Genomic DNA, 23,339 nt, shown 5'->3' on the forward strand with positions numbered 1-23,339 from the left:
GCAGGGCACCGGGCGGCTCTTGTCGGGGCGCCGAGGCCGCGGAGCAAGCGTGGCCTAAAAGTGGGATGTGGACGGTGGGAGGTAGAGAGGAGGAAGAAAGGCTTCCCTGACCGGGAATCGAACCCGGGCCGCGGCGGTGAGAGCGCCGAATCCTAACCACTAGACCACCAGGGAGCGTCGGGCTCTACCACTGCTCCTGCTGGACCCATAGCACCCGCTCGGCGCCACCTTGGCGCCAAGACCCGGCCTTCCCAAGTCCAGCCACGCGCCGCCCCTGGCAATCCACGTGTCCTACCGTCCTTCCTGCTTGCAGCGCCCTCAGAACACTGCGCGCCTGCTTCTCGCACACACAAGAAAAGCCGCTGGGGCCAGCTAGCTCCCTGCTCCCAGCTCTCCCTCACAGGCCCCCGGCCGGCCGCCCGTGGAGCTCGGTAAAAGGTCAGCCCGCTGCGTTGGCCGGGAATCGAACCCGGGTCAACTGCTTGGAAGGCAGCTATGCTCACCACTATACCACCAACGCTGCACAGCCCGGGCCGCCCCGAGACGCCGGCACCGGGCTCGCCCGCGCGCACTCTCGTCGCCGCCGCCTTCTCCTCCTCCTCCTCCTCCTCCTCCTTCTCTTCCGACTGCTCCTCCTTCTCTTCCTCCTCCTACTCCCCTTTCTCTTCTCCGTCCTCCTCCTCCTCAGCCGCCGCCGCCGCCGCCGCCACTTGGAGCAGCCCTGCCCCGACGCCCCGCCGGCCGGCAGCTCTGTGACGTCACAGGCGCCACCAAGGCCCCCCGGCGCCCCACCCGCGCCAGCCCTACGAAGCTGCCCTAGGCCACCGGCCCGACCGCCTCAGGGGGGCGCTCTCGCTGCCTTGCTGCTCCAGGGCCCTCCGCTCCACGCCGCGGCCCGCCCCCGCCCCCGGGGCACGCGTCTTCCAGGCCCCGGCTCGCCAAAGCCCTTCTCCACCGGGCGCTGGGCCAGGCCACTTCCCGCACCGACAGGGCACGCCACTCATCCGCCTCCCACCCGTCCCGGCAGCTGTGCACCTATGCCGCTGTGGATAGCTGCGCAGCTGTGCGTCGCGACGCAAGGAGCCCACTGAGACAGCCACTTTGGGCGGGCCGCAATGTCATCGGGCGCTTGTGGGGTCCAGAGGAGGCCCTCGCTCGGCCCTGGCGACTGAGCGCCCGGCGAGGAGGAAGGGCTGGGCGGCTGGAGGGGGGCGAGGGTGGGCAGGCTGGGCACGCGCTGGCGCCCTGCGCCTCGCTGGAGGGCGGAGGGCGGAGGGAGGAGAAGAAGGGCCCTTGGGAGCCAGGCGGCAGGACAGAGAGCGGCGCCAGCCACCAAAAGAGGGCGTGTTGCCTCCCCGTCGGGGAATCGAACCCCGGTCTCCCGCGTGACAGGCGGGGATACTCACCACTATACTAACGAGGACGGCGGCCACCGCCCCCGCGCCCGGCCGCTCTCGGGCTGCCTGCCGACGCCTCCCCCTGCCCTCCGGCCCCCTGCCCACCACGGGCGCCCGGCACGTGCCCGACCCGACCCAACGCCACACCAACCGCGTCCTCCAAAGCAGCAGCCCCCGACCCCGACAGGGACCCGGACCCGCGTGGCCCTGAAAACTCCGAGTGCGCGCTGCCTATTGCCTCCGACGCGGGGATCGCGCCGGGTGGAGGGGGCCCGAGACGCAAAGCAAGGCTGCGAGGAGGGGGTGGGCGCGCGCCGGGCCATGGCCGGCGAGGAGACGCGCGGGTGGGGGCCGGCGGCAGGGGGCTGGCCCGACGCGGCCCGGCTGCGTCCGGGGCCAGGGCTGGGCGAGGGCGCCACCGCGGCGCAGCCAGGCGCGTCGTCTGGCCGTGCTCCCCGTCGGCCGCCGCGCGCCCGCTCCGTCGCTCACCCAGACGGCCGCGCGCCTGGCGCGGAGCACCGCGTCCCGCCAAGGGCACCGGGGTTCGCGTCGCGTCGGGTCCCAGCCAGCCGAGCGGCCACGCGCACGCCCAGGCCCGCCGTCAGGATGGCCGAGCGGTCTAAGGCGCTGCGTTCAGGTCGCAGTCTCCCCTGGAGGCGTGGGTTCGAATCCCACTCCTGACAAGCCAGCCTTTTGGCCCGCCCGACAAACGCACCCGGCCCTATGGCAGCGCTTTACTGCCTTCCAGTCCGTTCGCGCCTTGCACTCTTGCGGCCTCTCCAAACTCCGGCCCGGACATCCACGCCTCTCAGACGCGGGACCTTCTCAGCCACGGCCGCGGGCCTGGCAGAAACGGCGCACTAGGAACCCTCCGGCGACTGGCTTTCCGGACAAACGCCCTCCCCGCCAGCTCCTAAGCCCCCGCCTACCTGCACCCACAGCAGAAAAACCTTCAGTCCTTCGCAGCCCATCTTCCCTCACCTGCTTGCGGCTGCTGCTGCTGGTGCTTTTCCTGCCTGCCTGCCTGCCTGCCTGCCTGCCTGCCTTCGTCCCTCCCTCCCACTCCCACTCCCACGCTCCACCCCGCCCCCACCGCCACACGCAGAACGGCCGCGTGTGGAAAGCCCTCCACGCCTGGCCCGCCCTCCGACTTCGGCCTGGTGAACAGCGGACTCGCTCTCACAGCCTTTCTTCCACTTCCGCCACCAGCAGCTCTCCCTCTTTCCAACATCCTGTCCTTCCCGCCAGCCCCAACGGCCCGCCTGCCCATTCCATTCCCTCCACAGCCACACCGCCTTGCCGGCCTGTGGTGCGTGCCCTCGGTGCTTTTTCGCCTTGGGACCTTGGCCGGACCACACCTGCCTGCCTGCCTGCCTGCCTGCCGGACCGCGTGCAGCCCAGCCTCCTGCTGGCCAGCCAACAGGGGGCCCTCCCTGCACGGGGCCTGGCGCAGGAGTCGCTCCCGGGAACGGTGCTCCAGTGAGTAGTGAGCGGAAGCCCTGGATGCCCTGTCACCCACCACAGACGTCCGGCCCCCAGCCCGGGCCACCCACCTCGGCGCCACAGCGCAAGTCCCTCGGGGAAGCCGCTGCTCCGGCCGGACCCAACCACACCCTGGCGCGCTCCCTCCCTCACCGGGCTGTCCGCCAGCCAGCAGCCAGTCTGCCAAAGTGCTTCTCCTCACAACCAACGCAGCAGAGCGGGACCCCGCGGGAGAGGGGTGGGCCAGAGCGCAGAAGCGAGGCTCAGACACCTTTGGTCTTGTGGCCTGAGCGCCGCTCGGCGGCGGCGGCGGCGGCGGCGGCGGTGCCCGGCGTCCATCTCCCACGCTCGCGGTCCCTGCACAGCCCCGAGCTCCGACCCCTGCCCCCGCCCGCCCTCGCACGCCCCGCACCAGCAAGAAAGCCAGCCGCCAGAGGGACTGTGCGTCGGGGCCGGGCGGCTGCTGAGAGGAACGTTGGCGCTCGGCCGCAGCGGCCACGCCTCGCCTGCCCTGACGGGGATTCGGGCGCGGGCCAGGCCGCTTGGGCTCCTGGCTTCCTCTGGCGACACCGACAGTCTCGCGGCGGCCGTGGACGGCAGAGAAAGCGCAGGACGGGCCGAGCACGCCTGCGTCCCTCCGTCCCTCGGTGCTTCCGACCGCCTCGCGCCCTGGGGTCGCCAGCGTGCCCGGAGCCTCTCATTCAGGTGGCCCGTCGGCCTCCTGCTCAAATGGAGCACATGCCCACGGGGCGAGCAGTGACCAGGGTCCGGCGGTTGGCGGCGAGCGCCGCTGGGGCAGCGCCGGGGGCCGGCGGCCATCGGTGCATGGGTGGTTCAGTGGTAGAATTCTCGCCTGCCACGCGGGAGGCCCGGGTTCGATTCCCGGCCCATGCAGCCGTAGCGTCCCCTTTTGGTTCCCGCAGCCCCACAGCGGAGCTGGGCTTCCCCGCTGCCGCACTCAAGGCACCGGTCCTGCAACAGCTCGCTCACCACCGCACCTTCTGGCCCCTGTCCTTCCCACGCAGACGCCCTCACCCCCACACACACCCGGGAGCCAGGCCTCTGGGACCTGACACCTTGCGGGCTCAGCCACTCTTACGCCCAGACCCCTTCCTTGTCCTTGTTCTCGTCCTTACCCCGACCCCGCTTGTGTCACGCTTTTCACTGTGAGGAACACCCCACACTGGCACCCGCACAGCCCAACCTCTTCACCTTTCGCCACGTTTCCAAGCTCTCTGCCTCACTCTGCCCGCACTTCGAAAGTTATACTATGTTTGCACAACCAGGAGCAAGGAAGTTGCCACCTCTGGGAGTGATACACCCCACTTTCCTGGAGAGTCCCCAAAGTGTTCACTTGCACGAAGAGTTCAAAAGAAGTCCACACTATCATCGCAGACTGCACTCTAGATTGATGTTCTGACCCTCGACAGCAATACGATTCCAACACCGGCCCGCTCCTCCACCACTACTGCCACCACCACCATCAGCACGACAAACACCAGCCCCTCCCCTGAACCTCTGCTCCCACCAACAGCATCAGCCCTTGGGACAGCACCACCGGCACCACCACCTCAGCCTCCACCCTACTCCCACAGACACCCCCATCCCACCCCCTATCTCCCCGCTTTTCCCCCCGATCCTTTCCACATCCTACGTTGTCAAGGATCCTGCCCTTGCCTCTGTCCCGTTGCCCTCCTTTATCCCCCCTTCGTCGTCTTCTCCTTTTCGCAGCAGTCCGGTTGATTTACAATACTGTGTGACTTTCAGGTGTACAGCCAAGTGATTCAGTTATATGTCCTTTTCCAGGTTATTTTCCATTATACGTTATCACGACATATGAATACAGTTCCCTGTGCTGTACAGTAAATCCTTGTTGCTTCTGTGCTTTGTGTATAGTATTTCCTCTCTGTTAATCGCAGCTCCGGATTTCTCCCTGCCCTACACTTTCCCCTTGGGTAACGAACAGTGTGTTTTCTATGTCTGTGGGTCTGTTTCTCTTTGGCACATACATTCGTTTGTAGTACGGTTTAGATTCCACATATCTTTGTGCTTCTCTGCCTGACTTCCGTCGCGAAGTGTAATATACTCTAGGTCCATCCTTACTGGTGCAAATGGCAATATCTCACTCTTTTGTATGGCTGAGTAATATTCCACAGTACATACGTACCACGTCTTCCTGTGCCAGCCATCGGTTGATGGGCACTTGGGTTTTGTCCATGTCTTGGCTGTGGCCCGTAGTGCTGCTGTGAACATGGGGGTGCATGGATCTCTTCAAATGACAGTTTCTCTCCTTTGCCGATGTGTACCCACGATGGGGATTGCTGGATCATATGAGAGCTCATATTTCACCTATTTATTTAGTGTGTTGTTTTTATTTATGCATTTAATATTTATTTATTCATTTACTTATAAGAACTAGTAGCTGTAATTTTGGAAGAAAAGTTGATTAACAATATTGAGTTAGTTTCAGGGGCACAGCAAAGCGGATACTGTCTTCCATGTCTAATGCTGTTTCAGGTTGCTTTCCATTACAGTTTGCTACAGGATATTGAACATCATTCCCTGTGTTATTCTGGAAATCCTTGTTGCGTATGTCTTTTATATGAAGTACGGTGTATCTGTTCATCGCAGCTCCTAATTTATGTCTCCACCCCTCCCTTTCTCCTCGGGGAACCACCAGTGTGTTTTCTATGTCTGTGAGTCTGTTTCGCTTTTGCACATACATTCTTTTCTGTTATGTTTTAGATTCCACGTATCTTTGTGCTTCTCTGTCAGACTTAACTTCACTAAGTGTAATATTCTCTAGGACCATCCTTATTGTGGCAAATGGCAATATTTCATTTTCGGAAATGGCTGAGTAATATTCCACAGTACCTTTATACCGCATCTTTTTCTGTCAGCCAACTGTTGATGGGCACATGGGTTTTTTCTATGCCTTGGCTGCGGCACACAGTGCTGCTACAAACACGGGGGTGCGTGGATCTCTTCAAACCACAGTTTTTCTCTTTGGCGGATGTGTACCCACGACGGGGACTGCTGGATCATCTGATGGCTCATGTTTCTCCTGTTTATTTTGTTCGTGGTTTTTATTTATTTATTTACTTACTTACTTATAAGTACTAGTACTTGTGGTTGAAGAAGAAGAGTTGATTAACGATATTGAGTTCGTTTCAGGTGTACAGCAAAGGGGATACTGTTTTCCATGTCTAATATCGTTTCAGAGTGATTTCCATTACAGGTTATTGCAGGATATTGACTATCACTCCCTGTGTTATTCTGGAAATCCTTGTTGCTTATCTCCTTTATATGAACCCCTGTGTATCTGTTCATCGAGCTCCTAATTTATCCCTCCACCCCTCCTTTTTAACTCGGGTAACCATCACTGTGTTTTCTAGGTCTGTGAGTCTGTTTCTGTTTTGCACATAGATTCATCGGTAGTACTTTTTAGATTCCACATATCTTTGTGCTTCTCTGTCGGACCTACTTCACTAAGTGTAATACTCCCTGGGAGCATTCTTGTTGCGGCAAATGGCAATATTTCATTCTTTCTTATTAATGGCTGTGTAATATCCCATAGTACATATATACCACCTCTTCTTGTACTAGCCACCCGTTGATGGGCACTTGGGTATTTTTCCATGTCTTGGCTACTGCAAATAGTGCCGCTGTGAACATGGAGGTGCTTGTGCCTTTTTGCACTCTTGTTTCGTCATTTCCGGGTACGTACCCAGGAGTGGGATTGCTGGATCATAGGGGACCTCTCCTTGGGCCTCTTTCAACCTCAACCCCTCCTCCCCCCACCCCCGCCGCCACACACACCTGAGACCGGATGGTTTCTCCCGATGAGAGGCGATGTATGTCTCTGGGGCAGTAGAATGCCCCCACCCCATTCGGACCCCGCCTAGCCCCTGTGGCGCGCTCCGCTTCTGTTGTTCTCTTGCCTGCCTCCTACCCACCGCCCCCAGTCCCAACCCACTGGTTAGCCTGACCACCTTGCCGCACAGCACACCAGTCTGGCGCGCTCACCTGCCACCCCACCGCGAAGGGGTCCTCTCCCACCATCTTCCTCGCCCCACAGTCTACTCACACACCCCGCCCTTCCCCCCAGCCTGCAGGCTCGGACCCCTCTCCCCGCCACCTTCCCCTTGTATCCCAGGCCCGACTGTCACATGTCCTGCCCGGAAGTCTCACTTCCGCCAGTGCTCCTCAGATGCACTCCTACTCCAGGCCCACCCCGCCCCCTGATCTGACCCACCCGTACACACGTGCCGGGCCAGGTGCTGCCACCACCCCCAAGCTTCTGCTGAGCCCCTGCCTGAGTGGCCAGCCGCTCTCCCGGGCCAGGTCCCCGCCAGCCCAACACCTCCCGCTCCTGCCCGCGCTCCACCCAGACACCCCAGGCCCTTCCTCGCACCTCCCAGCACGCGGCCCACCGCCGCCCTCTCTCCATGGGGTCGTTCTGCTCCGTTCCCTAACCCGCGTGGGGTGGCCACCGACCACGGCCACAAACACCTTCATCCCACACTGTCAGCCACCCCCACGGCACCGGCAAGGGCGTTCAGGAAACCTGCTGCGGTGGTGCGAAGCACCCGTCTGCCCACCGGTGCTCCTTTCCACAGGGGATCCGGCTTTGTTAGAAGGCACCGCGTGTGACACCGCCGTCGCCGTCGGCGCTGCCGCCGCTGTCGCCGTGGGGGAAAAGCAGTGCTGATGGAGAGTCCAAACACAGGCGGGGGCGTCTGCTCGTGGCCACGGCCACGGCGGGGAGAGGCGCGGCCCCGGCCACTCGTGTTTGGGGCTGAGGCAAGCGTCCGAAAAGGAAGACACGGGACGTCGAAGGCCTCGAGTGGGCGCGCGCCAGTGCGGCCAAAAGGCTTGGCCGGGGAGGGAGGGTGGAGGTTGCCTGGCAGGGCTTGGGCTGGAGGTGCAGGGCACCGGGCGGCTCTTGTCGGGGCGCCGAGGCCGCGGAGCAAGCGTGGCCTAAAAGTGGGATGTGGACGGTGGGAGGTAGAGAGGAGGAAGAAAGGCTTCCCTGACCGGGAATCGAACCCGGGCCGCGGCGGTGAGAGCGCCGAATCCTAACCACTAGACCACCAGGGAGCGTCGGGCTCTACCACTGCTCCTGCTGGACCCATAGCACCCGCTCGGCGCCACCTTGGCGCCAAGACCCGGCCTTTCCAAGTCCAGCCACGCGCCGCCCCTGGCAATCCACGTGTCCTACCGTCCTTCCTGCTTGCAGCGCCCTCAGAACACTGCGCGCCTGCTTCTCGCACACACAAGAAAAGCCGCTGGGGCCAGCTAGCTCCCTGCTCCCAGCTCTCCCTCACAGGCCCCCGGCCGGCCGCCCGTGGAGCTCGGTAAAAGGTCAGCCCGCTGCGTTGGCCGGGAATCGAACCCGGGTCAACTGCTTGGAAGGCAGCTATGCTCACCACTATACCACCAACGCTGCACAGCCCGGGCCGCCCCGAGACGCCGGCACCGGGCTCGCCCGCGCGCACTCTCGTCGCCGCCGCCTTCTCCTCCTCCTCCTCCTCCTCCTCCTTCTCTTCCGACTGCTCCTCCTTCTCTTCCTCCTCCTACTCCCCTTTCTCTTCTCCGTCCTCCTCCTCCTCAGCCGCCGCCGCCGCCGCCGCCGCCGCCACTTGGAGCAGCCCTGCCCCGACGCCCCGCCGGCCGGCAGCTCTGTGACGTCACAGGCGCCACCAAGGCCCCCCGGCGCCCCACCCGCGCCAGCCCTACGAAGCTGCCCTAGGCCACCGGCCCGACCGCCTCAGGGGGGCGCTCTCGCTGCCTTGCTGCTCCAGGGCCCTCCGCTCCACGCCGCGGCCCGCCCCCGCCCCCGGGGCACGCGTCTTCCAGGCCCCGGCTCGCCAAAGCCCTTCTCCACCGGGCGCTGGGCCAGGCCACTTCCCGCACCGACAGGGCACGCCACTCATCCGCCTCCCACCCGTCCCGGCAGCTGTGCACCTATGCCGCTGTGGATAGCTGCGCAGCTGTGCGTCGCGACGCAAGGAGCCCACTGAGACAGCCACTTTGGGCGGGCCGCAATGTCATCGGGCGCTTGTGGGGTCCAGAGGAGGCCCTCGCTCGGCCCTGGCGACTGAGCGCCCGGCGAGGAGGAAGGGCTGGGCGGCTGGAGGGGGGCGAGGGTGGGCAGGCTGGGCACGCGCTGGCGCCCTGCGCCTCGCTGGAGGGCGGAGGGCGGAGGGAGGAGAAGAAGGGCCCTTGGGAGCCAGGCGGCAGGACAGAGAGCGGCGCCAGCCACCAAAAGAGGGCGTGTTGCCTCCCCGTCGGGGAATCGAACCCCGGTCTCCCGCGTGACAGGCGGGGATACTCACCACTATACTAACGAGGACGGCGGCCACCGCCCCCGCGCCCGGCCGCTCTCGGGCTGCCTGCCGACGCCTCCCCCTGCCCTCCGGCCCCCTGCCCACCACGGGCGCCCGGCACGTGCCCGACCCGACCCAACGCCACACCAACCGCGTCCTCCAAAGCAGCAGCCCCCGACCCCGACAGGGACCCGGACCCGCGTGGCCCTGAAAACTCCGAGTGCGCGCTGCCTATTGCCTCCGACGCGGGGATCGCGCCGGGTGGAGGGGGCCCGAGACGCAAAGCAAGGCTGCGAGGAGGGGGTGGGCGCGCGCCGGGCCATGGCCGGCGAGGAGACGCGCGGGTGGGGGCCGGCGGCAGGGGGCTGGCCCGACGCGGCCCGGCTGCGTCCGGGGCCAGGGCTGGGCGAGGGCGCCACCGCGGCGCAGCCAGGCGCGTCGTCTGGCCGTGCTCCCCGTCGGCCGCCGCGCGCCCGCTCCGTCGCTCACCCAGACGGCCGCGCGCCTGGCGCGGAGCACCGCGTCCCGCCAAGGGCACCGGGGTTCGCGTCGCGTCGGGTCCCAGCCAGCCGAGCGGCCACGCGCACGCCCAGGCCCGCCGTCAGGATGGCCGAGCGGTCTAAGGCGCTGCGTTCAGGTCGCAGTCTCCCCTGGAGGCGTGGGTTCGAATCCCACTCCTGACAAGCCAGCCTTTTGGCCCGCCCGACAAACGCACCCGGCCCTATGGCAGCGCTTTACTGCCTTCCAGTCCGTTCGCGCCTTGCACTCTTGCGGCCTCTCCAAACTCCGGCCCGGACATCCACGCCTCTCAGACGCGGGACCTTCTCAGCCACGGCCGCGGGCCTGGCAGAAACGGCGCACTAGGAACCCTCCGGCGACTGGCTTTCCGGACAAACGCCCTCCCCGCCAGCTCCTAAGCCCCCGCCTACCTGCACCCACAGCAGAAAAACCTTCAGTCCTTCGCAGCCCATCTTCCCTCACCTGCTTGCGGCTGCTGCTGCTGGTGCTTTTCCTGCCTGCCTGCCTGCCTGCCTGCCTGCCTGCCTTCGTCCCTCCCTCCCACTCCCACTCCCACGCTCCACCCCGCCCCCACCGCCACACGCAGAACGGCCGCGTGTGGAAAGCCCTCCACGCCTGGCCCGCCCTCCGACTTCGGCCTGGTGAACAGCGGACTCGCTCTCACAGCCTTTCTTCCACTTCCGCCACCAGCAGCTCTCCCTCTTTCCAACATCCTGTCCTTCCCGCCAGCCCCAACGGCCCGCCTGCCCATTCCATTCCCTCCACAGCCACACCGCCTTGCCGGCCTGTGGTGCGTGCCCTCGGTGCTTTTTCGCCTTGGGACCTTGGCCGGACCACACCTGCCTGCCTGCCTGCCTGCCTGCCGGACCGCGTGCAGCCCAGCCTCCTGCTGGCCAGCCAACAGGGGGCCCTCCCTGCACGGGGCCTGGCGCAGGAGTCGCTCCCGGGAACGGTGCTCCAGTGAGTAGTGAGCGGAAGCCCTGGATGCCCTGTCACCCACCACAGACGTCCGGCCCCCAGCCCGGGCCACCCACCTCGGCGCCACAGCGCAAGTCCCTCGGGGAAGCCGCTGCTCCGGCCGGACCCAACCACACCCTGGCGCGCTCCCTCCCTCACCGGGCTGTCCGCCAGCCAGCAGCCAGTCTGCCAAAGTGCTTCTCCTCACAACCAACGCAGCAGAGCGGGACCCCGCGGGAGAGGGGTGGGCCAGAGCGCAGAAGCGAGGCTCAGACACCTTTGGTCTTGTGGCCTGAGCGCCGCTCGGCGGCGGCGGCGGCGGCGGCGGCGGCGGCGGCGGCGGCGGCGGTGCCCGGCGTCCATCTCCCACGCTCGCGGTCCCTGCACAGCCCCGAGCTCCGACCCCTGCCCCCGCCCGCCCTCGCACGCCCCGCACCAGCAAGAAAGCCAGCCGCCAGAGGGACTGTGCGTCGGGGCCGGGCGGCTGCTGAGAGGAACGTTGGCGCTCGGCCGCAGCGGCCACGCCTCGCCTGCCCTGACGGGGATTCGGGCGCGGGCCAGGCCGCTTGGGCTCCTGGCTTCCTCTGGCGACACCGACAGTCTCGCGGCGGCCGTGGACGGCAGAGAAAGCGCAGGACGGGCCGAGCACGCCTGCGTCCCTCCGTCCCTCGGTGCTTCCGACCGCCTCGCGCCCTGGGGTCGCCAGCGTGCCCGGAGCCTCTCATTCAGGTGGCCCGTCGGCCTCCTGCTCAAATGGAGCACATGCCCACGGGGCGAGCAGTGACCAGGGTCCGGCGGTTGGCGGCGAGCGCCGCTGGGGCAGCGCCGGGGGCCGGCGGCCATCGGTGCATGGGTGGTTCAGTGGTAGAATTCTCGCCTGCCACGCGGGAGGCCCGGGTTCGATTCCCGGCCCATGCAGCCGCAGCGTCCCCTTTTGGTTCCCGCAGCCCCACAGCGGAGCTGGGCTTCCCCGCTGCCACACTCAAGGCACCGGTCCTGCAACAGCTCGCTCACCACCGCACCTTCCGGCCCCTGTCCTTCCCACGCAGACGCCCCCACCCCCACACACACCCGGGAGCCAGGCCTCCGGGACCTGACACCTTGCGGGCTCAGCCACTCTTACGCCCAGACCCCTTCCTTGTCCTTGTTCTCGTCCTTACCCCGACCCCGCTTGTGTCACGCTTTTCACTGTGAGGAACACCCCACACTGGCACCCGCACAGCCCAACCTCTTCACCTTTCGCCACGTTTCCAAGCTCTCTGCCTCACTCTGCCCGCACTTCGAAAGTTATACTATGTTTGCACAACCAGGAGCAAGGAAGTTGCCACCTCTGGGAGTGATACACCCCACTTTCCTGGAGAGTCCCCAAAGCGTTCACTTGCACGAAGAGTTCAAAAGAAGTCCACACTATCATCGCAGACTGCACTCTAGATTGATGTTCTGACCCTCGACAGCAATACGATTCCAACACCGGCCCGCTCCTCCACCACTACTGCCACCACCACCATCAGCACGACAAACACCAGCCCCTCCCCTGAACCTCTGCTCCCACCAACAGCATCAGCCCTTGGGACAGCACCACCGGCACCACCACCTCAGCCTCCACCCTACTCCCACAGACACCCCCATCCCACCCCCTATCTCCCCGCTTTTCCCCCCGATCCTTTCCACATCCTACGTTGTCAAGGATCCTGCCCTTGCCTCTGTCCCGTTGCCCTCCTTTATCCCCCCTTCGTCGTCTTCTCCTTTTCGCAGCAGTCCGGTTGATTTACAATACTGTGTGACTTTCAGGTGTACAGCCAAGTGATTCAGTTATATGTCCTTTTCCAGGTTATTTTCCATTATACGTTATCACGACATATGAATACAGTTCCCTGTGCTGTACAGTAAATCCTTGTTGCTTCTGTGCTTTGTGTATAGTATTTCCTCTCTGTTAATCGCAGCTCCGGATTTCTCCCTGCCCTACACTTTCCCCTTGGGTAACGAACAGTGTGTTTTCTATGTCTGTGGGTCTGTTTCTCTTTGGCACATACATTCGTTTGTAGTACGGTTTAGATTCCACATATCTTTGTGCTTCTCTGCCTGACTTCCGTCGCGAAGTGTAATATACTCTAGGTCCATCCTTACTGGTGCAAATGGCAATATCTCACTCTTTTGTATGGCTGAGTAATATTCCACAGTACATACGTACCACGTCTTCCTGTGCCAGCCATCGGTTGATGGGCACTTGGGTTTTGTCCATGTCTTGGCTGTGGCCCGTAGTGCTGCTGTGAACATGGGGGTGCATGGATCTCTTCAAATGACAGTTTCTCTCCTTTGCCGATGTGTACCCACGATGGGGATTGCTGGATCATATGAGAGCTCATATTTCACCTATTTATTTAGTGTGTTGTTTTTATTTATGCATTTAATATTTATTTATTCATTTACTTATAAGAACTAGTAGCTGTAATTTTGGAAGAAAAGTTGATTAACAATATTGAGTTAGTTTCAGGGGCACAGCAAAGCGGATACTGTCTTCCATGTCTAATGCTGTTTCAGGTTGCTTTCCATTACAGTTTGCTACAGGATATTGAACATCATTCCCTGTGTTATTCTGGAAATCCTTGTTGCGTATGTCTTTTATATGAAGTACGGTGTATCTGTTCATCGCAGCTCCTAATTTATGTCTCCACCCCTCCCTTTCTCCTCGGGGAACCACCAGTGTGTTTTCTATGTCTGTGAGTCTGTTTCGCTTTTGCACATACATTCTTTTCTGTTATGTTTTAGATTCCACGTATCTTTGTGCTTCTCTGTCAGACTTAACTTCACTAAGTGTAATATTCTCTAGGACCATCCTTATTGTGGCAAATGGCAATATTTCATTTTCGGAAATGGCTGAGTAATATTCCACAGTACCTTTATACCGCATCTTTTTCTGTCAGCCAACTGTTGATGGGCACATGGGTTTTTTCTATGCCTTGGCTGCGGCACACAGTGCTGCTACAAACACGGGGGTGCGTGGATCTCTTCAAACCACAGTTTTTCTCTTTGGCGGATGTGTACCCACGACGGGGACTGCTGGATCATCTGATGGCTCATGTTTCTCCTGTTTATTTTGTTCGTGGTTTTTATTTATTTATTTACTTACTTACTTATAAGTACTAGTACTTGTGGTTGAAGAAGAAGAGTTGATTAACGATATTGAGTTCGTTTCAGGTGTACAGCAAAGGGGATACTGTTTTCCATGTCTAATATCGTTTCAGAGTGATTTCCATTACAGGTTATTGCAGGATATTGACTATCACTCCCTGTGTTATTCTGGAAATCCTTGTTGCTTATCTCCTTTATATGAACCCCTGTGTATCTGTTCATCGAGCTCCTAATTTATCCCTCCACCCCTCCTTTTTAACTCGGGTAACCATCACTGTGTTTTCTAGGTCTGTGAGTCTGTTTCTGTTTTGCACATAGATTCATCGGTAGTACTTTTTAGATTCCACATATCTTTGTGCTTCTCTGTCGGACCTACTTCACTAAGTGTAATACTCCCTGGGAGCATTCTTGTTGCGGCAAATGGCAATATTTCATTCTTTCTTATTAATGGCTGTGTAATATCCCATAGTACATATATACCACCTCTTCTTGTACTAGCCACCCGTTGATGGGCACTTGGGTATTTTTCCATGTCTTGGCTACTGCAAATAGTGCCGCTGTGAACATGGAGGTGCTTGTGCCTTTTTGCACTCTTGTTTCGTCATTTCCGGGTACGTACCCAGGAGTGGGATTGCTGGATCATAGGGGACCTCTCCTTGGGCCTCTTTCAACCTCAACCCCTCCTCCCCCCACCCCCGCCGCCACACACACCTGAGACCGGATGGTTTCTCCCGATGAGAGGCGATGTATGTCTCTGGGGCAGTAGAATGCCCCCACCCCATTCGGACCCCGCCTAGCCCCTGTGGCGCGCTCCGCTTCTGTTGTTCTCTTGCCTGCCTCCTACCCACCGCCCCCAGTCCCAACCCACTGGTTAGCCTGACCACCTTGCCGCACAGCACACCAGTCTGGCGCGCTCACCCGCCACCCCACCGCGAAGGGGTCCTCTCCCACCATCTTCCTCGCCCCACAGCCTACTCACACACCCCGCCCTTCCCCCCAGCCTGCAGGCTCGGACCCCTCTCCCCGCCACCTTCCCCTTGTATCCCAGGCCCGACTGTCACATGTCCTGCCCGGAAGTCTCACTTCCGCCAGTGCTCCTCAGATGCACTCCTACTCCAGGCCCACCCCGCCCCCTGATCTGACCCACCCGTACACACGTGCCGGGCCAGGTGCTGCCACCACCCCCAAGCTTCTGCTGAGCCCCTGCCTGAGTGGCCAGCCGCTCTCCCGGGCCAGGTCCCCGCCAGCCCAACACCTCCCGCTCCTGCCCGCGCTCCACCCAGACACCCCAGGCCCTTCCTCGCACCTCCCAGCACGCGGCCCACCGCCGCCCTCTCTCCATGGGGTCGTTCTGCTCCGTTCCCTAACCCGCGTGGGGTGGCCACCGACCACGGCCACAAACACCTTCATCCCACACTGTCAGCCACCCCCACGGCACCGGCAAGGGCGTTCAGGAAACCTGCTGCGGTGGTGCGAAGCACCCGTCTGCCCACCGGTGCTCCTTTCCACAGGGGATCCGGCTTTGTTAGAAGGCACCGCGTGTGACACCGCCGTCGCCGTCGGCGCTGCCGCCGCTGTCGCCGTGGGGGAAAAGCAGTGCTGATGGAGAGTCCAAACACAGGCGGGGGCGTCTGCTCGTGGCCACGGCCACGGCGGGGAGAGGCGCGGCCCCGGCCACTCGTGTTTGGGGCTGAGGCAAGCGTCCGAAAAGGAAGACACGGGACGTCGAAGGCCTCGAGTGGGCGCGCGCCAGTGCGGCCAAAAGGCTTGGCCGGGGAGGGAGGGTGGAGGTTGCCTGGCAGGGCTTGGGCTGGAGGTGCAGGGCACCGGGCGGCTCTTGTCGGGGCGCCGAGGCCGCGGAGCAAGCGTGGCCTAAAAGTGGGATGTGGACGGTGGGAGGTAGAGAGGAGGAAGAAAGGCTTCCCTGACCGGGAATCGAACCCGGGCCGCGGCGGTGAGAGCGCCGAATCCTAACCACTAGACCACCAGGGAGCGTCGGGCTCTACCACTGCTCCTGCTGGACCCATAGCACCCGCTCGGCGCCACCTTGGCGCCAAGACCCGGCCTTCCCAAGTCCAGCCACGCGCCGCCCCTGGCAATCCACGTGTCCTACCGTCCTTCCTGCTTGCAGCGCCCTCAGAACACTGCGCGCCTGCTTCTCGCACACACAAGAAAAGCCGCTGGGGCCAGCTAGCTCCCTGCTCCCAGCTCTCCCTCACAGGCCCCCGGCCGGCCGCCCGTGGAGCTCGGTAAAAGGTCAGCCCGCTGCGTTGGCCGGGAATCGAACCCGGGTCAACTGCTTGGAAGGCAGCTATGCTCACCACTATACCACCAACGCTGCACAGCCCGGGCCGCCCCGAGACGCCGGCACCGGGCTCGCCCGCGCGCACTCTCGTCGCCGCCGCCTTCTCCTCCTCCTCCTCCTCCTCCTCCTTCTCTTCCGACTGCTCCTCCTTCTCTTCCTCCTCCTACTCCCCTTTCTCTTCTCCGTCCTCCTCCTCCTCAGCCGCCGCCGCCGCCGCCGCCACTTGGAGCAGCCCTGCCCCGACGCCCCGCCGGCCGGCAGCTCTGTGACGTCACAGGCGCCACCAAGGCCCCCCGGCGCCCCACCCGCGCCAGCCCTACGAAGCTGCCCTAGGCCACCGGCCCGACCGCCTCAGGGGGGCGCTCTCGCTGCCTTGCTGCTCCAGGGCCCTCCGCTCCACGCCGCGGCCCGCCCCCGCCCCCGGGGCACGCGTCTTCCAGGCCCCGGCTCGCCAAAGCCCTTCTCCACCGGGCGCTGGGCCAGGCCACTTCCCGCACCGACAGGGCACGCCACTCATCCGCCTCCCACCCGTCCCGGCAGCTGTGCACCTATGCCGCTGTGGATAGCTGCGCAGCTGTGCGTCGCGACGCAAGGAGCCCACTGAGACAGCCACTTTGGGCGGGCCGCAATGTCATCGGGCGCTTGTGGGGTCCAGAGGAGGCCCTCGCTCGGCCCTGGCGACTGAGCGCCCGGCGAGGAGGAAGGGCTGGGCGGCTGGAGGGGGGCGAGGGTGGGCAGGCTGGGCACGCGCTGGCGCCCTGCGCCTCGCTGGAGGGCGGAGGGCGGAGGGAGGAGAAGAAGGGCCCTTGGGAGCCAGGCGGCAGGACAGAGAGCGGCGCCAGCCACCAAAAGAGGGCGTGTTGCCTCCCCGTCGGGGAATCGAACCCCGGTCTCCCGCGTGACAGGCGGGGATACTCACCACTATACTAACGAGGACGGCGGCCACCGCCCCCGCGCCCGGCCGCTCTCGGGCTGCCTGCCGACGCCTCCCCCTGCCCTCCGGCCCCCTGCCCACCACGGGCGCCCGGCACGTGCCCGACCCGACCCAACGCCACACCAACCGCGTCCTCCAAAGCAGCAGCCCCCGACCCCGACAGGGACCCGGACCCGCGTGGCCCTGAAAACTCCGAGTGCGCGCTGCCTATTGCCTCCGACGCGGGGATCGCGCCGGGTGGAGGGGGCCCGAGACGCAAAGCAAGGCTGCGAGGAGGGGGTGGGCGCGCGCCGGGCCATGGCCGGCGAGGAGACGCGCGGGTGGGGGCCGGCGGCAGGGGGCTGGCCCGACGCGGCCCGGCTGCGTCCGGGGCCAGGGCTGGGCGAGGGCGCCACCGCGGCGCAGCCAGGCGCGTCGTCTGGCCGTGCTCCCCGTCGGCCGCCGCGCGCCCGCTCCGTCGCTCACCCAGACGGCCGCGCGCCTGGCGCGGAGCACCGCGTCCCGCCAAGGGCACCGGGGTTCGCGTCGCGTCGGGTCCCAGCCAGCCGAGCGGCCACGCGCACGCCCAGGCCCGCCGTCAGGATGGCCGAGCGGTCTAAGGCGCTGCGTTCAGGTCGCAGTCTCCCCTGGAGGCGTGGGTTCGAATCCCACTCCTGACAAGCCAGCCTTTTGGCCCGCCCGACAAACGCACCCGGCCCTATGGCAGCGCTTTACTGCCTTCCAGTCCGTTCGCGCCTTGCACTCTTGCGGCCTCTCCAAACTCCGGCCCGGACATCCACGCCTCTCAGACGCGGGACCTTCTCAGCCACGGCCGCGGGCCTGGCAGAAACGGCGCACTAGGAACCCTCCGGCGACTGGCTTTCCGGACAAACGCCCTCCCCGCCAGCTCCTAAGCCCCCGCCTACCTGCACCCACAGCAGAAAAACCTTCAGTCCTTCGCAGCCCATCTTCCCTCACCTGCTTGCGGCTGCTGCTGCTGGTGCTTTTCCTGCCTGCCTGCCTGCCTGCCTGCCTGCCTGCCTTCGTCCCTCCCTCCCACTCCCACTCCCACGCTCCACCCCGCCCCCACCGCCACACGCAGAACGGCCGCGTGTGGAAAGCCCTCCACGCCTGGCCCGCCCTCCGACTTCGGCCTGGTGAACAGCGGACTCGCTCTCACAGCCTTTCTTCCACTTCCGCCACCAGCAGCTCTCCCTCTTTCCAACATCCTGTCCTTCCCGCCAGCCCCAACGGCCCGCCTGCCCATTCCATTCCCTCCACAGCCACACCGCCTTGCCGGCCTGTGGTGCGTGCCCTCGGTGCTTTTTCGCCTTGGGACCTTGGCCGGACCACACCTGCCTGCCTGCCTGCCTGCCTGCCGGACCGCGTGCAGCCCAGCCTCCTGCTGGCCAGCCAACAGGGGGCCCTCCCTGCACGGGGCCTGGCGCAGGAGTCGCTCCCGGGAACGGTGCTCCAGTGAGTAGTGAGCGGAAGCCCTGGATGCCCTGTCACCCACCACAGACGTCCGGCCCCCAGCCCGGGCCACCCACCTCGGCGCCACAGCGCAAGTCCCTCGGGGAAGCCGCTGCTCCGGCCGGACCCAACCACACCCTGGCGCGCTCCCTCCCTCACCGGGCTGTCCGCCAGCCAGCAGCCAGTCTGCCAAAGTGCTTCTCCTCACAACCAACGCAGCAGAGCGGGACCCCGCGGGAGAGGGGTGGGCCAGAGCGCAGAAGCGAGGCTCAGACACCTTTGGTCTTGTGGCCTGAGCGCCGCTCGGCGGCGGCGGCGGCGGCGGCGGCGGTGCCCGGCGTCCATCTCCCACGCTCGCGGTCCCTGCACAGCCCCGAGCTCCGACCCCTGCCCCCGCCCGCCCTCGCACGCCCCGCACCAGCAAGAAAGCCAGCCGCCAGAGGGACTGTGCGTCGGGGCCGGGCGGCTGCTGAGAGGAACGTTGGCGCTCGGCCGCAGCGGCCACGCCTCGCCTGCCCTGACGGGGATTCGGGCGCGGGCCAGGCCGCTTGGGCTCCTGGCTTCCTCTGGCGACACCGACAGTCTCGCGGCGGCCGTGGACGGCAGAGAAAGCGCAGGACGGGCCGAGCACGCCTGCGTCCCTCCGTCCCTCGGTGCTTCCGACCGCCTCGCGCCCTGGGGTCGCCAGCGTGCCCGGAGCCTCTCATTCAGGTGGCCCGTCGGCCTCCTGCTCAAATGGAGCACATGCCCACGGGGCGAGCAGTGACCAGGGTCCGGCGGTTGGCGGCGAGCGCCGCTGGGGCAGCGCCGGGGGCCGGCGGCCATCGGTGCATGGGTGGTTCAGTGGTAGAATTCTCGCCTGCCACGCGGGAGGCCCGGGTTCGATTCCCGGCCCATGCAGCCGTAGCGTCCCCTTTTGGTTCCCGCAGCCCCACAGCGGAGCTGGGCTTCCCCGCTGCCGCACTCAAGGCACCGGTCCTGCAACAGCTCGCTCACCACCGCACCTTCTGGCCCCTGTCCTTCCCACGCAGACGCCCTCACCCCCACACACACCCGGGAGCCAGGCCTCTGGGACCTGACACCTTGCGGGCTCAGCCACTCTTACGCCCAGACCCCTTCCTTGTCCTTGTTCTCGTCCTTACCCCGACCCCGCTTGTGTCACGCTTTTCACTGTGAGGAACACCCCACACTGGCACCCGCACAGCCCAACCTCTTCACCTTTCGCCACGTTTCCAAGCTCTCTGCCTCACTCTGCCCGCACTTCGAAAGTTATACTATGTTTGCACAACCAGGAGCAAGGAAGTTGCCACCTCTGGGAGTGATACACCCCACTTTCCTGGAGAGTCCCCAAAGTGTTCACTTGCACGAAGAGTTCAAAAGAAGTCCACACTATCATCGCAGACTGCACTCTAGATTGATGTTCTGACCCTCGACAGCAATACGATTCCAACACCGGCCCGCTCCTCCACCACTACTGCCACCACCACCATCAGCACGACAAACACCAGCCCCTCCCCTGAACCTCTGCTCCCACCAACAGCATCAGCCCTTGGGACAGCACCACCGGCACCACCACCTCAGCCTCCACCCTACTCCCACAGACACCCCCATCCCACCCCCTATCTCCCCGCTTTTCCCCCCGATCCTTTCCACATCCTACGTTGTCAAGGATCCTGCCCTTGCCTCTGTCCCGTTGCCCTCCTTTATCCCCCCTTCGTCGTCTTCTCCTTTTCGCAGCAGTCCGGTTGATTTACAATACTGTGTGACTTTCAGGTGTACAGCCAAGTGATTCAGTTATATGTCCTTTTCCAGGTTATTTTCCATTATACGTTATCACGACATATGAATACAGTTCCCTGTGCTGTACAGTAAATCCTTGTTGCTTCTGTGCTTTGTGTATAGTATTTCCTCTCTGTTAATCGCAGCTCCGGATTTCTCCCTGCCCTACACTTTCCCCTTGGGTAACGAACAGTGTGTTTTCTATGTCTGTGGGTCTGTTTCTCTTTGGCACATACATTCGTTTGTAGTACGGTTTAGATTCCACATATCTTTGTGCTTCTCTGCCTGACTTCCGTCGCGAAGTGTAATATACTCTAGGTCCATCCTTACTGGTGCAAATGGCAATATCTCACTCTTTTGTATGGCTGAGTAATATTCCACAGTACATACGTACCACGTCTTCCTGTGCCAGCCATCGGTTGATGGGCACTTGGGTTTTGTCCATGTCTTGGCTGTGGCCCGTAGTGCTGCTGTGAACATGGGGGTGCATGGATCTCTTCAAATGACAGTTTCTCTCCTTTGCCGATGTGTACCCACGATGGGGATTGCTGGATCATATGAGAGCTCATATTTCACCTATTTATTTAGTGTGTTGTTTTTATTTATGCATTTAATATTTATTTATTCATTTACTTATAAGAACTAGTAGCTGTAATTTTGGAAGAAAAGTTGATTAACAATATTGAGTTAGTTTCAGGGGCACAGCAAAGCGGATACTGTCTTCCATGTCTAATGCTGTTTCAGGTTGCTTTCCATTACAGTTTGCTACAGGATATTGAACATCATTCCCTGTGTTATTCTGGAAATCCTTGTTGCGTATGTCTTTTATATGAAGTACGGTGTATCTGTTCATCGCAGCTCCTAATTTATGTCTCCACCCCTCCCTTTCTCCTCGGGGAACCACCAGTGTGTTTTCTATGTCTGTGAGTCTGTTTCGCTTTTGCACATACATTCTTTTCTGTTATGTTTTAGATTCCACGTATCTTTGTGCTTCTCTGTCAGACTTAACTTCACTAAGTGTAATATTCTCTAGGACCATCCTTATTGTGGCAAATGGCAATATTTCATTTTCGGAAATGGCTGAGTAATATTCCACAGTACCTTTATACCGCATCTTTTTCTGTCAGCCAACTGTTGATGGGCACATGGGTTTTTTCTATGCCTTGGCTGCGGCACACAGTGCTGCTACAAACACGGGGGTGCGTGGATCTCTTCAAACCACAGTTTTTCTCTTTGGCGGATGTGTACCCACGACGGGGACTGCTGGATCATCTGATGGCTCATGTTTCTCCTGTTTATTTTGTTCGTGGTTTTTATTTATTTATTTACTTACTTACTTATAAGTACTAGTACTTGTGGTTGAAGAAGAAGAGTTGATTAACGATATTGAGTTCGTTTCAGGTGTACAGCAAAGGGGATACTGTTTTCCATGTCTAATATCGTTTCAGAGTGATTTCCATTACAGGTTATTGCAGGATATTGACTATCACTCCCTGTGTTATTCTGGAAATCCTTGTTGCTTATCTCCTTTATATGAACCCCTGTGTATCTGTTCATCGAGCTCCTAATTTATCCCTCCACCCCTCCTTTTTAACTCGGGTAACCATCACTGTGTTTTCTAGGTCTGTGAGTCTGTTTCTGTTTTGCACATAGATTCATCGGTAGTACTTTTTAGATTCCACATATCTTTGTGCTTCTCTGTCGGACCTACTTCACTAAGTGTAATACTCCCTGGGAGCATTCTTGTTGCGGCAAATGGCAATATTTCATTCTTTCTTATTAATGGCTGTGTAATATCCCATAGTACATATATACCACCTCTTCTTGTACTAGCCACCCGTTGATGGGCACTTGGGTATTTTTCCATGTCTTGGCTACTGCAAATAGTGCCGCTGTGAACATGGAGGTGCTTGTGCCTTTTTGCACTCTTGTTTCGTCATTTCCGGGTACGTACCCAGGAGTGGGATTGCTGGATCATAGGGGACCTCTCCTTGGGCCTCTTTCAACCTCAACCCCTCCTCCCCCCACCCCCGCCGCCACACACACCTGAGACCGGATGGTTTCTCCCGATGAGAGGCGATGTATGTCTCTGGGGCAGTAGAATGCCCCCACCCCATTCGGACCCCGCCTAGCCCCTGTGGCGCGCTCCGCTTCTGTTGTTCTCTTGCCTGCCTCCTACCCACCGCCCCCAGTCCCAACCCACTGGTTAGCCTGACCACCTTGCCGCACAGCACACCAGTCTGGCGCGCTCACCCGCCACCCCACCGCGAAGGGGTCCTCTCCCACCATCTTCCTCGCCCCACAGTCTACTCACACACCCCGCCCTTCCCCCCAGCCTGCAGGCTCGGACCCCTCTCCCCGCCACCTTCCCCTTGTATCCCAGGCCCGACTGTCACATGTCCTGCCCGGAAGTCTCACTTCCGCCAGTGCTCCTCAGATGCACTCCTACTCCAGGCCCACCCCGCCCCCTGATCTGACCCACCCGTACACACGTGCCGGGCCAGGTGCTGCCACCACCCCCAAGCTTCTGCTGAGCCCCTGCCTGAGTGGCAAGCCGCTCTCCCGGGCCAGGTCCCCGCCAGCCCAACACCTCCCGCTCCTGCCCGCGCTCCACCCAGACACCCCAGGCCCTTCCTCGCACCTCCCAGCACGCGGCCCACCGCCGCCCTCTCTCCATGGGGTCGTTCTGCTCCGTTCCCTAACCCGCGTGGGGTGGCCACCGACCACGGCCACAAACACCTTCATCCCACACTGTCAGCCACCCCCACGGCACCGGCAAGGGCGTTCAGGAAACCTGCTGCGGTGGTGCGAAGCACCCGTCTGCCCACCGGTGCTCCTTTCCACAGGGGATCCGGCTTTGTTAGAAGGCACCGCGTGTGACACCGCCGTCGCCGTCGGCGCTGCCGCCGCTGTCGCCGTGGGGGAAAAGCAGTGCTGATGGAGAGTCCAAACACAGGCGGGGGCGTCTGCTCGTGGCCACGGCCACGGCGGGGAGAGGCGCGGCCCCGGCCACTCGTGTTTGGGGCTGAGGCAAGCGTCCGAAAAGGAAGACA

General features: G+C 62.2%; 15 non-coding genes across 15 annotated transcripts; 6 read left to right on the top strand and 9 right to left on the bottom strand.

Annotated features, from left to right (window-relative positions):
• Positions 1-102: 102 nt before the first annotated feature.
• TRNAE-CUC (transfer RNA glutamic acid (anticodon CUC)) lies at positions 103-174 on the bottom strand. Its single transcript has one exon. It is a non-coding gene; the product is annotated as a tRNA-Glu (tRNA).
• A 274-nt stretch (positions 175-448) lies between these two features.
• Positions 449-520, bottom strand: TRNAG-UCC (transfer RNA glycine (anticodon UCC)). The gene has a single exon. It is a non-coding gene; the product is annotated as a tRNA-Gly (tRNA).
• Positions 521-1,351: 831 nt separating this feature from the next.
• TRNAD-GUC (transfer RNA aspartic acid (anticodon GUC)) lies at positions 1,352-1,423 on the bottom strand. Its single transcript has one exon. It is a non-coding gene; the product is annotated as a tRNA-Asp (tRNA).
• A 574-nt stretch (positions 1,424-1,997) lies between these two features.
• Positions 1,998-2,080, top strand: TRNAL-CAG (transfer RNA leucine (anticodon CAG)). The gene has a single exon. It is a non-coding gene; the product is annotated as a tRNA-Leu (tRNA).
• A 1,622-nt stretch (positions 2,081-3,702) lies between these two features.
• On the top strand, positions 3,703-3,773 carry TRNAG-GCC (transfer RNA glycine (anticodon GCC)). Its single transcript has one exon. It is a non-coding gene; the product is annotated as a tRNA-Gly (tRNA).
• Positions 3,774-7,907: 4,134 nt separating this feature from the next.
• On the bottom strand, positions 7,908-7,979 carry TRNAE-CUC (transfer RNA glutamic acid (anticodon CUC)). Its single transcript has one exon. It is a non-coding gene; the product is annotated as a tRNA-Glu (tRNA).
• A 274-nt stretch (positions 7,980-8,253) lies between these two features.
• TRNAG-UCC (transfer RNA glycine (anticodon UCC)) lies at positions 8,254-8,325 on the bottom strand. The gene has a single exon. It is a non-coding gene; the product is annotated as a tRNA-Gly (tRNA).
• Positions 8,326-9,162: 837 nt separating this feature from the next.
• On the bottom strand, positions 9,163-9,234 carry TRNAD-GUC (transfer RNA aspartic acid (anticodon GUC)). Its single transcript has one exon. It is a non-coding gene; the product is annotated as a tRNA-Asp (tRNA).
• A 574-nt stretch (positions 9,235-9,808) lies between these two features.
• Positions 9,809-9,891, top strand: TRNAL-CAG (transfer RNA leucine (anticodon CAG)). Its single transcript has one exon. It is a non-coding gene; the product is annotated as a tRNA-Leu (tRNA).
• Positions 9,892-11,531: 1,640 nt separating this feature from the next.
• On the top strand, positions 11,532-11,602 carry TRNAG-GCC (transfer RNA glycine (anticodon GCC)). Its single transcript has one exon. It is a non-coding gene; the product is annotated as a tRNA-Gly (tRNA).
• Positions 11,603-15,736: 4,134 nt separating this feature from the next.
• Positions 15,737-15,808, bottom strand: TRNAE-CUC (transfer RNA glutamic acid (anticodon CUC)). Its single transcript has one exon. It is a non-coding gene; the product is annotated as a tRNA-Glu (tRNA).
• A 274-nt stretch (positions 15,809-16,082) lies between these two features.
• On the bottom strand, positions 16,083-16,154 carry TRNAG-UCC (transfer RNA glycine (anticodon UCC)). Its single transcript has one exon. It is a non-coding gene; the product is annotated as a tRNA-Gly (tRNA).
• Positions 16,155-16,985: 831 nt separating this feature from the next.
• TRNAD-GUC (transfer RNA aspartic acid (anticodon GUC)) lies at positions 16,986-17,057 on the bottom strand. Its single transcript has one exon. It is a non-coding gene; the product is annotated as a tRNA-Asp (tRNA).
• A 574-nt stretch (positions 17,058-17,631) lies between these two features.
• On the top strand, positions 17,632-17,714 carry TRNAL-CAG (transfer RNA leucine (anticodon CAG)). Its single transcript has one exon. It is a non-coding gene; the product is annotated as a tRNA-Leu (tRNA).
• A 1,622-nt stretch (positions 17,715-19,336) lies between these two features.
• Positions 19,337-19,407, top strand: TRNAG-GCC (transfer RNA glycine (anticodon GCC)). Its single transcript has one exon. It is a non-coding gene; the product is annotated as a tRNA-Gly (tRNA).
• The last annotated feature ends 3,932 nt before the right edge of the window (positions 19,408-23,339 follow it).

The sequence above is a fragment of the Balaenoptera acutorostrata genome, chromosome 1 (genome assembly GCF_949987535.1).
Source record: "Balaenoptera acutorostrata chromosome 1, mBalAcu1.1, whole genome shotgun sequence".
Classification (NCBI taxonomy): Eukaryota; Metazoa; Chordata; class Mammalia; order Artiodactyla; family Balaenopteridae; genus Balaenoptera; species Balaenoptera acutorostrata.